This window comes from Eschrichtius robustus, chromosome 12 (genome assembly GCF_028021215.1).
Source record: "Eschrichtius robustus isolate mEscRob2 chromosome 12, mEscRob2.pri, whole genome shotgun sequence".
In the NCBI taxonomy this organism is placed as follows: domain Eukaryota; kingdom Metazoa; phylum Chordata; class Mammalia; order Artiodactyla; family Eschrichtiidae; genus Eschrichtius; species Eschrichtius robustus.
In genome coordinates, this window is record NC_090835.1 from 21,274,128 (window position 1) to 21,286,814 (window position 12,687).

General features: G+C 43.9%; 1 protein-coding gene across 9 annotated transcripts in view; it reads left to right on the plus strand.

Moving 5' to 3' along the window:
* FRMD4B (FERM domain containing 4B) overlaps positions 1–12,687 on the plus strand; it is a 339,770-nt gene that overhangs the window by 225,729 nt on the left and 101,354 nt on the right. Inside the window, exon 1 of one of the 9 annotated variants that reach the window (XM_068557499.1) lies at positions 10,598–10,648. The exons of the other annotated variants lie outside the window; for them this stretch is intronic. The gene's annotated coding sequence lies outside the window, so the exon portion shown is untranslated. Of the gene's footprint in view, positions 1–10,597; positions 10,649–12,687 lie in introns of those variants that run through there. 9 annotated transcript variants of the gene reach the window in all.

Below are 12,687 nucleotides of genomic sequence, written 5' to 3' on the forward strand. Positions count from 1 at the left end.
AAAAGAAGGGACCGATCAAAAAATTATTACATGAAAGAGATTCTCTGCTGTCTTAGTCTGGGGAACATGTTAACATAGATACTGTGTAGAACTGTTTCCTTTGAAGATGAAGTATCGAATCACCTTCCTTTAGTTCTCAAAGCCCCTTGAATCCATTTAAAGCTGAAAAACGTATGTAATATATTTTAATACATAAACCTGTTTCTGACTCAACATACTTCTAGATTTTTATAATTTGAAATATAGCGAACATTTACTATTACATTTTATGTAGGAATGTTTTCTAGAGACTATGGAAATAATTGAATTTTATACAGTTTCACACCTTAATTGGAATAGACAGTAAAATGCAAACAAATGCTCATGGAAAGAATTATCTTAACAGTACAGAAATCTGAATTCTGCTTTCCTGAAGAGACTGCTGGGAGGGAATCCTTGATTTGTTCTCTGAGCTCTGCTTGGGCAAGTCACTTAACCATACATATTGGCCTCAGTTATATCCTCCTGCAATGGATATGTTCAGCTAAATCGGTGATTTCTTAAAGCCAGCCGATGATGGAAATATTTTTTCACATTAATTATTCACACTCTAAGATAATAAAATGTTATAAAGAGTGATGACACCCACGTTCCTTACCTAGCTTAAGAAATAAAACGTCACCAATTTTGCTGAAAGCCCCTTCCTGTGTACTAGCCCCTCTCCCCACCATCCTGAATTTGATACATTTTCATGATAAGTTTTGTCTTCCTGGTCTGAAGCCAAATATGATAATATAAGCTAAGGTAGGAGATTTCCCATAAATCTAAATGTGTTTTCACAAAGCTGGATTAACCTAAAGAATGGACCCTAAATTCTGAGCTTAGGTTATTTTTTGGATGTTGAACTATGCTTTGTTTTATGACATGACGGTGGAGGCTTTTTGTCTTTCTTTGGGGCGGGGTGGGGTTTGGTTATAGTATGTTTACCTGACAAAATCATGTCAATTTCCACAAACACTTGTTTCTTTTTTTTTTTTTACTTCTTTATGCTCCCTGTAATCCAAAAGTGTGATAAGATGTCCTGATTGTCCTTTTCTTTTTAAGTCTCTTTTTAAAATGAATTGATGGTGATTGTGGATGGAGACTGCTCCTTAAGAAGTAAATAAAGCGTTGACGACAGCCCCCAGTTTGTTTTTTGCTTTTTGCTCTGAAACCTTGTTTAGCATTTTTTTCTTACCACCAGAAGTCACATTTTTAAAACCCAGGAAGGAGGTAGCATAATGGTGATTTGTCCAGGAGCGTAGCATGTATGGAAAAGTACACAGAAATCCTACAGAAAAACGTAGGAGTTTCCTGGAAAGAGTGTGATATGAGTGCTTGTGTCCATGGAAATGGAGAAAAAGACAAACACAGAACAGCAGCAATAGCAAAAAATGTATCTTAGTAATTCAGCAGGGGTCAGAGAAGAGAGAAACTTTCATCTCTTATTATGCAGGGAAAATGGCTCAACATAATCAGTCTTTTTTCACAAAGAGTTATCACTGTAAACATTTCAAACTTTATGAAAGTATAGAGTGAAAAGGAAGAATTACTCTCCACCAGGCTGCTCCCTCACTTTATCCCCTATTCACTCCCCTTCTTAGAGAAAAGTAAGGCTGATAAGTTGTTTGGTGACTTACTTTTTTTTTTTTTTTAACCTGGAGACCTTTCCTTGGGTATATAGAAATCTGCTTTATTTCTTTGCACTTCCATAATTTAGCTATCCAGGCTACTATTAAGCGTTTAGGCTGTTTCCAGTGACTTTATTAAGATGTAGCTGGCAGTTAACATCTTTACACTTTCATCTTTGGGCACATATGTAGTGCTTCTGTAGCCTAACTACTCAGTGCCATTTATTTAGTCAGCAGATTTGTGTTCTAGTTCTTTGACCACCACTATCCGGTCTATTTTTGGTCTCAAAATGCCAGGGGAGAAAGCTGTGTCTTCCCTTCTGTACAGTCATTCATAAGGCGGCCCTGTCATTCCAAAGCGAGTTCCTGGGATTCCGGAGTTGCCTGCTGCCTGTTTGTGAGTTTCAGCACTTATCTCACGAGTGTCCCGTAATCACTTAGCTTTACTTTCCCTGAACTACTTGCGTGTTTAAAAGCCCTTATCGAGTTTTTAATTATTCATTTAATTCTTCTTCCCAACAGTACGGTGAGGTCATAATAGTCTTTGTTACTATTCCAATTAAGGACTTGTTGTTACTCCAATTTAATTAAGGAAATCATAGAGCAAAAGCACACACCAAGGAATTAAGTGAACTGACAGAGGTCAGCGAGTGGATTGCAGTTCTTTGGAGGTCTCACAAATGGGACTGTGGCCACCCCCAGTGACGTCAGTGGCCTCTCAGAGGGTCTCTAGCCTCCTCTTTAAAGAAAACAGGACTGCCGGTGATACTCACATCATAGCAGACATCACCACCACCACCCCACCACCCCCAGGTTGCCTGGAGGGACAACACTTTTGAGTCATTGAAGAATAGAACCAAAGGGCATTTGATTGTATTTGGACACGTGGTCACCGTAGAGGCCTCTAGAAATACACATGGTCTCTTTTGATATCGGGGTCATTGCCTTTCCCGTCAGCAAGTACTGCTGCATGCCCTGGAACTCGGAGTCGCTCCCTCGCGGACACCGAGGTGTGTACGTGCTGAGGAGTTAGCACACAAGGGGAAAGGATTCCCCACAGAAGTAAGGCGTGATGTGGATGTGCGTCACTGTTAGTTTCATTGCTAACAATTAAAAATATCCAAATGTAGGGGAATTCCCTGGCGGTCCAGTGGTTAGGACTCAGTGCTTTCACTGCCGGGGCCCGGGTTCAATCCCTGGTTGGCAGACTAAGATCTCGCAAGCCGCGAGGCAAGGCCTAAATAAATAATTAAATAAAGATTAAAATATCCAAATACCGACAATGAAGATGGTTTCAGGAAGTGATGGCATTTTTACAGTGAACAATTGATTGCTGTAATAAAAGACATCAGATGAAAAGGTACATTGCATTTCAGAGCTCCCCCAGAAGGAGAGGGGTTGCCTATCTGAATCACTGTAGGAAAATTTTTAAACAGTCACCCCTCCAACCCCCAAAACCTCCGCATTCCTGGCCCAGATTCTGATACCGTGCGCTGGAGATGGTAAATGGGATCTTGGGCAAGTTGGTTGTGAATTTAAAAGGGATCAGGGGATACAAAATAACTTGGCAGAGTATTATGCAAATATAAGAAAATGTCGTTTTTTTAATTGTAGCGTTTATGAAAAAGAAAAATACCGTACAGTTTTGCTCTCCAGAAGTTTCCTCTCTATTGAAATGTAGCATTAACCCTGTGGCAGGCACTGGGTTAGATATTTGACCTGTATTGTCTCATTGATTCCTGAGCTAAACACTGGGGTCCTACAGATTTGCAGGGAAAGACTTTTCTCCAAGTTCATATCCCCCAGGATGCAGGGAGCAGCTCAGAAACACATGCCGCTTCTGCATGGAAGGAAGAAAACATTTAAGGTGAATGCACTTAGTTCTCTCTTTATGAACTTCAGGATTAAACCTTTGTCTTTGCTTTAGTTATAAAATCTCAATGATATGTACTAACTATGTGTGTAACACATATGTGCATAGACGCCCCATAATTTATTTATGCACCATAATTCATTTAACCCATCCTCTGTTTCCCTTTGAGTCCAAACGCCCCCAGGCTGCTGGGGGGACTCCTCCAGCCCCGGGGTTGTTATCTGCTGCTGTAAATTATCATCCACAAACACATGGGCCTCTTTGGTAATGCAGCCCAGATGTAAGCATTTGAAAAGCTTGATAGTGAGCAAACAGGCATTTAATTCTCAGGGGGTGGCAGGGGAACTGCGGGTGACCTCATTGGAAAAGCTCCCATCCCCTCGCGGTGGGGGGAGTGGGGGGCAAGCCGAGGTGGCTCTGGCTGGTACCACCCAGCTCCACAAAAAGCCAGGATCTTGGGTCTTTTACCCCCCTTATTCATCGGACTACCTCTTGCTTTTTTTTTCTTTCTGGTCCTCCTTCTCCTCTTCCCCTCTCTTCTTCCTCCTATTTCCAAATCTCCTTTGCTATGCGCATGACTGTAAGTGGCCACTCAGAGGTACCCTAAGTATTGTCTGTCTGTGACGCTTGGGGGTGAGAATTCACGGCGTGTGGAGAGTCCTAGTAGGAGACGTGGGGAAAGACTACTAACTTTCTGTCAAAGTTGCTGCAAACACAGAGCCTTTGAAAGACTTTTTTCAGTCTTTTAAGCACCCCTTGGCCTGGTTCTAGAACGTTCGGCCTTTAGAAAGTTTAACTCAAGGAAGCATTATGACTACAACTCGTGGGTCCACATCATTCCACCTGATTTTTTTAAGAAAGACAAATATGTGAAATACAGCCCAACAGGTAAAGATTCTGGTGAAGAAATAGATTTATTGATATAGAAAGAAGTTCCCAATATATTCTAGGGGAAAGAAGCAAGACCACAGGATGGCACTTAAGTAAAAGATATGAGTAGGAAAAAAGTTTAAAATGTTAACAGTAATTTATCTCTGAGTAGAATGATTGTGGGAATGACTTTTGCTTGTCTATATATATTTTTTCCTACGATGAACGTATTAAGCAATTTTTAAAAAACGCAAGTGTGAAGAGTGATAAAATGAAGAAAAGGTAAAATGTTTGTGACTAGGTAGCCGTGAGTTATTTTAGAGCTATCAAAGAGTATGTAATTTACAATAAGGAGAGGACAGGAAAGTTCACCTCTTCCCAGAGGAATGTGATTAAAAAGCACTGAGAAATAACGGATTTCTCCTACTTTGGGCCCAGCAGAGGTATCTGAGGCAGATGTGTGAGTTAGCCGGAGCTCTTTGCACACCACCACACTTCCATCTGAACGATATCCCAGAACCTGGGGAAAAAGTCTGTTAGTTGCCTTAATATTGACCGTGACCTCCTGGCCTAACCCATTCTTGAACTTCCAGGCAGGTGGTAAGGGGCCTTCGTCTTTGAGGAGTCACCATCCTGATCCATATGAGAGTTCCAGAAAGACACAGAATCCTTCAAAACTCAATCCGGATTCCAGTTTCTAATTTATTTTATTATTATTATTGTTGTTATTTATTTTATTATTTTTGGCTGCGTTGGGTCTTCGTTGCTGCACGCGGGCTTTCTCTAGTTGTGGCGAGCGGGGGCTACTCTTCGTTGCGGTGCGCAGGCTTCTCATTGTGGTGGCTTCTCTTGTTGTGGAGCACGGGCTCTAGGCACGTGGGCTTCAGTAGTTGTGGAATGCAGTCTCAGTAGTTGTGGCTCGCAGGCTCTAGACCACAGGCTCAGTAGTTGTGGCGCACGGGCTTAGTTGCTCCACGGCATGTGGGATCTTCCCGGACCAGGGCTCGAACCCGTGTCCCTTGCATTGGCAGGCAGATTCTTAACCACTGTGCCACCAGGGAAGCCCCCGATTCCAGTTTCTTACAGGATTGTATTTCTGTGTGCTCCCCAATCACATATCAGACAGTGTTTATGAGAATCTGCTCAGTCTTCTCTGTAATCTGTCCTCAGGGTGACATCAAAAGGGCAGAAGGAAAGCATTAGTATTATGATGGGTGAAAAGGCTGTAGGGTACAGAAGTTCAATGCTTGGCCTTTAATGCACGGTTTCTCAGTAGCAGTGCTATTGACATTTGGGGCCAAGTAATTCTTTTTTTTTTTTTTGGCCACGCTGTGTAGCATGCGGAATCTTAGTTCCCTGACCAGGGATCGAACCCGTGTCCCCCTGCAGTGGAAGCGCAAAGTCCTAACCACTGGACCGCCAGGGAATTCTGGGGCCAGGGAATTCTTCACTGAAGGGAGCCATGCTGTTCTGTAGGATGTTTGCAGCACCCCTGGCCTCTACCCATGAGATGCCAGGAACACTCTCCAAGTCAGGACAATCAAAAAAATGTCTTCAACATGGCCAGATGCACTTCACTCCATCCCTTAAGAACCAATGCTTTAGCACTGCTCTTGGGTTCTAACCCTAACTCTCCCGTGTATTACCTGTGTGGCCTTTGGCATCCTCTGTGGGCCTCTTTCCTCACCTAGAAAATGGAATAGGAGCTTGTGGTAATACACAGGGTTGTTGGAGGATTATGCATGTTAACATGTAACGAAGACCCTCAATAAATGTTAACCATTTTTATGATATATTTAACAGAGGCTGCCTCAACCACATGTTCAATGGGTAAAAAATTCCTTAATGTGATATACGGCTACTGAATATGGAAGTTTGGAGACTGTCTGGCTTGGGTCTGACCCACTCACTTTTGCACTGGGTGGAAGATTTCATCATTTGTCTCCATCATTCACTAGTCCCAGCCATCCCCTCCCTGAAAACTTAACCTCTCCTGCCTCTTCCTGTCTCCTTCTCAGAACATCTGTCCCTACTTTGCTCATGGTGGACGGGAGCAGGCTATTTTGCAGTTTGAAGCAAGCGCTTGGAATTCACCACGGGACCCTAACACTTGACGTTGCCTGGGGCAAAAGACTCCCTCCCCGTTCAGACAGGTCACAGCGAGGCCCTTACCCTCCTGGGCCTCCAGCTCTTCCCTGGAGAACTCAGAAAGAGTCACAATGTGGGAGAGGAGCGGCGGCAGGGCAGGTTTCTACAGGCTCACACCTGGAGGGCCCTCTCTAGTTCTCCTTGGGATGCCTGGAAATTCGGAAGTGAGGCAGAGTTTTCCTGGCAGGGGAGCACATTGTAGAAGCAAATAATTCTTCCCTTGGGGAATCCTCCAAGAGTGCACCCCTCCCAGAGATGAACGGGAACATATGGGACTCTCAGAAGTTGTGCATCGACGTTTGGAGAAAATGAAATACACTTAAATTATACCGCTGTCTTCAGCGTCCATTATAAAGCAGGACTATGAGGTTGCAGGGTCATTACAAGCAATAAATACAGCTCTCCCTGCTTGGGATGTGGATTAGGACCTGATAGAAATCTACTTAGGCAGGTGGCTGCAGTGAGTGCCTAAAATTACCCACAGTAACTGAATGAAACCTGGAGCGAGGCGTTTGAATGCAGCCCTTACAGGACGCCAGTCACCAAGTCAGCATTGTTCAGAATGCGAAATAATTGAGTCATTCTTGCCCAATTCGCCTTCTTTGATGCTATCGCTCAGACATAGCAAAGATTCTGGAAAACAAAGAAAATATACTCAGTTGGGGAGATAAAGTGGTCAGAAGAATATTCGTTTCAGAGTGGTTTCCCATTCTGTCAAAATGGACACCTTTGTAGCATGTTGCTTCCTTGAGAGAAAGAGCTTAGGAAAGGTAACTGGAATTTCCATTCTTGTTGTTACAGCTGAAGTTTTAAAGAGGTTCCCAGCGAAGTGTGCACCTTCTGTTATAGACCCCCTGGTAGGCAGATAATAATAACATAGTAATAATCACCACCGCTCATTGACCGCTGAAATACATGCCACCCACTAAGCTAAGTTGAAAATCTCTCTCATGTCTCTGGTGTGGAGGCAAGTAAGGAAAGGGAAGCACGGAGAAGCCAAGCAGCTGGATCAGTGTTAGGGCTGGACTTATCCTAGTTATCTCCCCAACTCTGTGGTGTTGACTTTTTTTTTTCCTTTTCTTTTTTTTTGGCCACACCATGCAGCTGGCGGGATCTTAGTTCCCTGACCAGGGATTGAACCCAGGCTGTGGCAGTCCTAACCACTGGACCACCAGGGAATTCCCTGTGGCGTTGACTTTTGAGCATGATGAATAAATGCCATTGGAGGAAAACATGGGCCACTACATGGCAGTGACCATTAAAGGACAGCCCATCCCAAACAACCAGAGTCTTCTGCTTTTCGACACACGTGTATTGTCATCTCGCTGACAGGCCTGCCCCTCCTCCAAGCCAATTATGTCATATCGTTGAGGCTGATGTTCTGTTATCACCGATGATCGGTTAGGCGAACACCTGTCCCATCAAGAAAGGGGGGGAAATGCTAATGGGAGGAACACGAAAAGCAGAGACAAAACCTCTTCTCAAGAAGGCAAATTCTCAAGAAATTACACTTGTGAAGTTGTGTGAGGTCTGTCTCCAAAACATATGCCTAACCCAAAAGCCTGGGTTTGTTTAGAGGCTGAAAATTGAACCGTGGGCTTTGACTTCGCAAAATCTTAGTGAAATCACTCACAGTAAGCACGCAGAAGGGAAACAATATCCTTTTGCCAAAAAAGGGCTGAAACAAAAGGTCTTTATTTTATGTCTGGGATAGTCCGTTTCATTTCATTAAGAAGCCCTAGATTTTGTTTTCAGTTCATGGTACGTGTTGATAGGTGCTCCTGGGGAGCCATTCTCCCGGAGGACCATACGTACGTACTGTTCATACCCTCTATAAATATAAAGTCATTACAGTGGCTCCCTTGAGGCAGAGATGGGATTGTGGATTCAGAGAGCAGGTAATCGGATCCCCAGGCAGAAAGGTAGAAGGCAACAGGGCGGATCGCCAGAAAGTAGTGGGAAACAAGATAGGGACCTGTTTACTGGAACTAGGATATAGTCGGGGACCTGAGCTTCAGAAGCAAGAGGAACCCAATTTCTAGTACAAAGGTATCTGTGCAGAATTGGACAAGCCACAAGTTGATTTGGTGCTAAGCCACCCAACTCCCTGCATATGGTCTGTTAAATTCTTGAAGACTAGCAAGAGGTCTGGCTAATATGCCCTCTCCCTGGAATGCCCTTCCAACCTTCGTTACCTGGTGAACTCATGCATTCTTTAAGACTCGGCTCAATTGTCTGAGGGTACACCGTGTCCTGTGACACTTAGTCCTCTGGATTTCATTTTGGCAGCCTTCTCCCTCTTGATTCATAAGCTGATTTAATGGCATTCCTCCCTTGGGCCCCATGGCATTGTGTACATTTTATACTTCATTGTGATTGTTATTGTAGGAAAGCATCCTATCATACTGGTTTGAAATATGAACTTTGAAGTCTGGAAGGCCTTAGTTTGAATCATGGCTCCACCACTTTCTACCTGTATGGCTTGGGGAAGTTGACTTTACATCTCTATTTCTCAGTTTTCTTATCTGTAAGATAGGTTCATAACTTGCTACCTCTGGCATCTGGTTGTACTGAAGTTAAATGAAATGATGCGTGTAGAGCCCTTTGTATTGTCCCTAGCACGTGGGAAGCCCTCTAGTATCCAGTAATGTGAATTCTTTGGTTTCCAGCAAAAGAAACCAATTGTGGCTAACAGAATTGAAGGAAAACTGGACTAACAAAGCCTCAGAAAAGATAGGAATCCAGGCTCTGCAGGGGTCTAGGGAGCAGAAACCAATGGACAGTTTCATCCGGGTACCACTGGCAGAACAATAGGCTCCAACAATCTTTGATCGATAGGTCATTGTAATCATATTTCTATTCCAGGGTGAAGAATTTGACTGGTCTAGCTTGGTCACATGCTCCTACCTTGGAGAAGGAGTTCCAGCTGAGTAAAAGGAATGTGCTCAGCTGTTTTACATCCAGCTGGTGATCCTTGAGGCTTTTGCATATGTGACTCCCGCTAAAGACCATTGCAGATTTATTTATTTAATAACGCAAGCACAGGATTTAAAAAAAAAAAAAAAAATTTTGAAGACAGTGGCAAAATGTGAATGAAGGTCAGAATCTTAAATATTAAGGAATTATGAACTTTGCTAGTGTGAAAATTCATTGAGGTTATGCTTTTAATACGATCCCTCTCTGTTAGAGATACATACTGAAATAAGTAAAAATGAAAGAATCACCGAATCTTGGCATAGATAACAGACCCTGAGTTCTCCTAATCTGACCTGGGACTCTTATAGGGCAGGAAGACCCTTCCAAGACTATTTTAACTTTTTAAAAGGTGTTTCATAGGTTGATCCAAAATCTATCACCTTGTATTTTTTTGGTCCACTGATCTGGTTCTGCCTTTTTTTTTTTTTTTTAAATTATTATTTATTTATTTATTATTTATTTATTTTATTTATTTATTTTTGGCTGTGTTAGGGCTTCGTTGCTGTGTGTGGGCTTTCTCTAGTTGCAGCGAGTGGGGGCTACTCTTCGTTGTGGTGCGAGGGCTTCTCATTGCAGTGGCTTCTCGTTGCGGAGCACGGGCTCTCGGCGCGTGGGCTTCAGTAGTTGTGGCATGTGGGTTCAGTAGTTGTGGCTCATGGGCTCTAGAGCGCAGGCTTCAGTAGTTGTGGCGCACAGGCTTAGTTGTTCCGCGACATGTAGGATCTTCCCGGACCAGGACTTGAACCCGTGTCCCCTGCATTGGCAGGCGGATTCTTAACCACTGCGCCACCGGGGTAGCCCTGGTTCTGACTTTTGAAACAATAGAGAACAAACATACTTCTATTTTACTTGTTTCTGCACACAATTATTTAGGGCTTAGCTTTCCTTATAAATGCTGGTTGTGTGAACAAGTGAGGCAGCCAGGAGGAGGTTCCACTGAAAAGCATTGTCTACAGGAGTCAAAGGGACCCAGATCAAGACCTCCTCCTGCCTGTGCATGTAGGCGGATCTCTAAATTCAGTTTCTGCATCTGTACAATGGGAATAATGATAGGTATCTCCTTTCCAGGGTTGTTGTGAGAATTAAATGAAAGAACGCATGGAAAGCACTCAGCATGCGACCCGGCACTTAAGTAAGAGCTCAAGAAACATTAGCTGTGATCCTGCTGCTGCACTTTCAGGCTGCCCACCGAAAACCTGCCCATCTTATCTCAGTTGACAGAGATAAAAAATACTTGTAAAAGCAAAGGAAGCAGGGCAAAACCATCACCACCTAGCTGAAACAGAAGGTCCTTCAGGAAACTTCGTTACACAGGTCATCTCAGCCCTATGGCAGCAGCAGGCCTTGAATCCGCCATCGCAGGGACGCGGTACTCTCTGCTTCCACTCCATCAGCCCCTGCGCTTGACTTGTGTCCTTTCTCTCCCTCCTGGCTTCTGCTTAGTGCCTTTCTCTACCTCCACTGTTTCCCTCTTGACCTGTCTCTCTCGTCTCTCAGTCTCTCTAAGAGACCATACACGATGGGTTTGTCCGTTCCTTACCCCGTATAAGGAGCCTCTGATGGGCTGATCTCTCTTCTTCCCAGCCCACCTCATAGGATGCTCACCGGCTTACAGACTGGTTGCCTTTGAGTCAGGTGACTGTCCGTGGTCTGTCTGGCCATGGCCAGGAGACCGAAATTGACGGGAGAATACTCAGATTGTAACTAACTCTTGGTGAAAGCCAAATTATGAATGTTTATCACATTACCACAGAGATGCTATTTACCTATTGTATTTTCTCCACCTGGATTTCTTTTTATCCTATAGAATCCTGTTTTTTTCCTAGCCTTCAGGTATAGGTCAAATCCCATCGTGTCCTATCAGACTTTTTTTTTTTTTTTTAAACATAACGCAAGGTTGCCAAGCCACACTAGTTAGGATTTCTTGAATTCCTACCACGTGCCAGGCACTGTAGTGGGCACTTCATAACGGTCCTCCTAGGGCCATCGTCATCCCCATTTTATAGACAAAGAATCTTAGACTCAAAGCTTAAGCCACATCCCCCAGGCCACATAGCATTAAATTCCAGAAAATGGATTTTTATTAACAACTGTTAGTTTTTATTGTTTTACATCCTTTTCTATTATCTCATTTACTCCTTCCAAAACCCTGTGAGGTAAGTGCAGTCATATCACCCATTTTAGAAAAGACACAGAGAAGCTAACGATCTTGCCCAAGGCTACACAGCTGATAAATGATGGAGCTGGGACCCCGTATTCTATATGTTTCAGGTTCCCAAGCCTGCTTTTCCCTCCAACTCTTCATCTCCCCCTCCTGCCTTAATCCTTAACTTTCCCTTCTCACACACCTAACACTCATGAATCTTCGTTAAGCTCACGTATAGGTGAGATAAACCCTTGTAAGTGAAAATATAAAGGATTTATTCTCTTTCTGGAACTTCCCTTGATGATTCAGCATTAAGGGTGGAATTTTTCAAATGATTTTACCGTCTCAGTGGTAAAATCTTTCACGGCCTTTTTAAGCTGCTGGATTTATTTCTCAAACGTTTCCTTATTGTGGAGAGGGAGGAAAAAATAAAAAGAGCAAATGCCCAAGGCCTGTCAGGATTTTGCAGAGCTAAGGACAAGACTCCCCCCACCGTGCCACTTCAGTCCGGGTTTATCTTGCCTCTCACCAAGTTGAGAGCAAGTTCTCTTCCAGGACCCTAGCTGTGAGCTCTCTTCGGGTATTAAGTCTCTTCATGCATTATTCATCAAGTGGGGCTCCAACAGTAGAGAAAACCTTCTAGGCCTTAGCTGGCCCACTCACCCACCCCAGAGCGCCTGCCTTCACCAGCCAGCTTCCACATGACGGGATGAGAAAAACACAAGACTCTCCTCCCCTCCCCACCTCTTGGTAGTAAGCTCTCTCCTAAAAGAGGGACCTGGCCTCATAGACTGAACGAGCAAAGGCCCAGAAAAGGCAGTGGAGGGAGCGAGGCCCAGAATGCCCTGATTTGCATGAGAAAGATCAATATTAAGTAGTACGAGAGCTCAGCTTCCAGCCAGAGGGAAAGCCTGGAGCCTGGAAGGATGAGAGGAAAGGAGGGAGGGTGCGATTGAAACTCTCCTGGTGGATGGGGGCGAGGTAAACGTGGGGCTCTCACACCCACCCCGAGTCTGCAAACCACA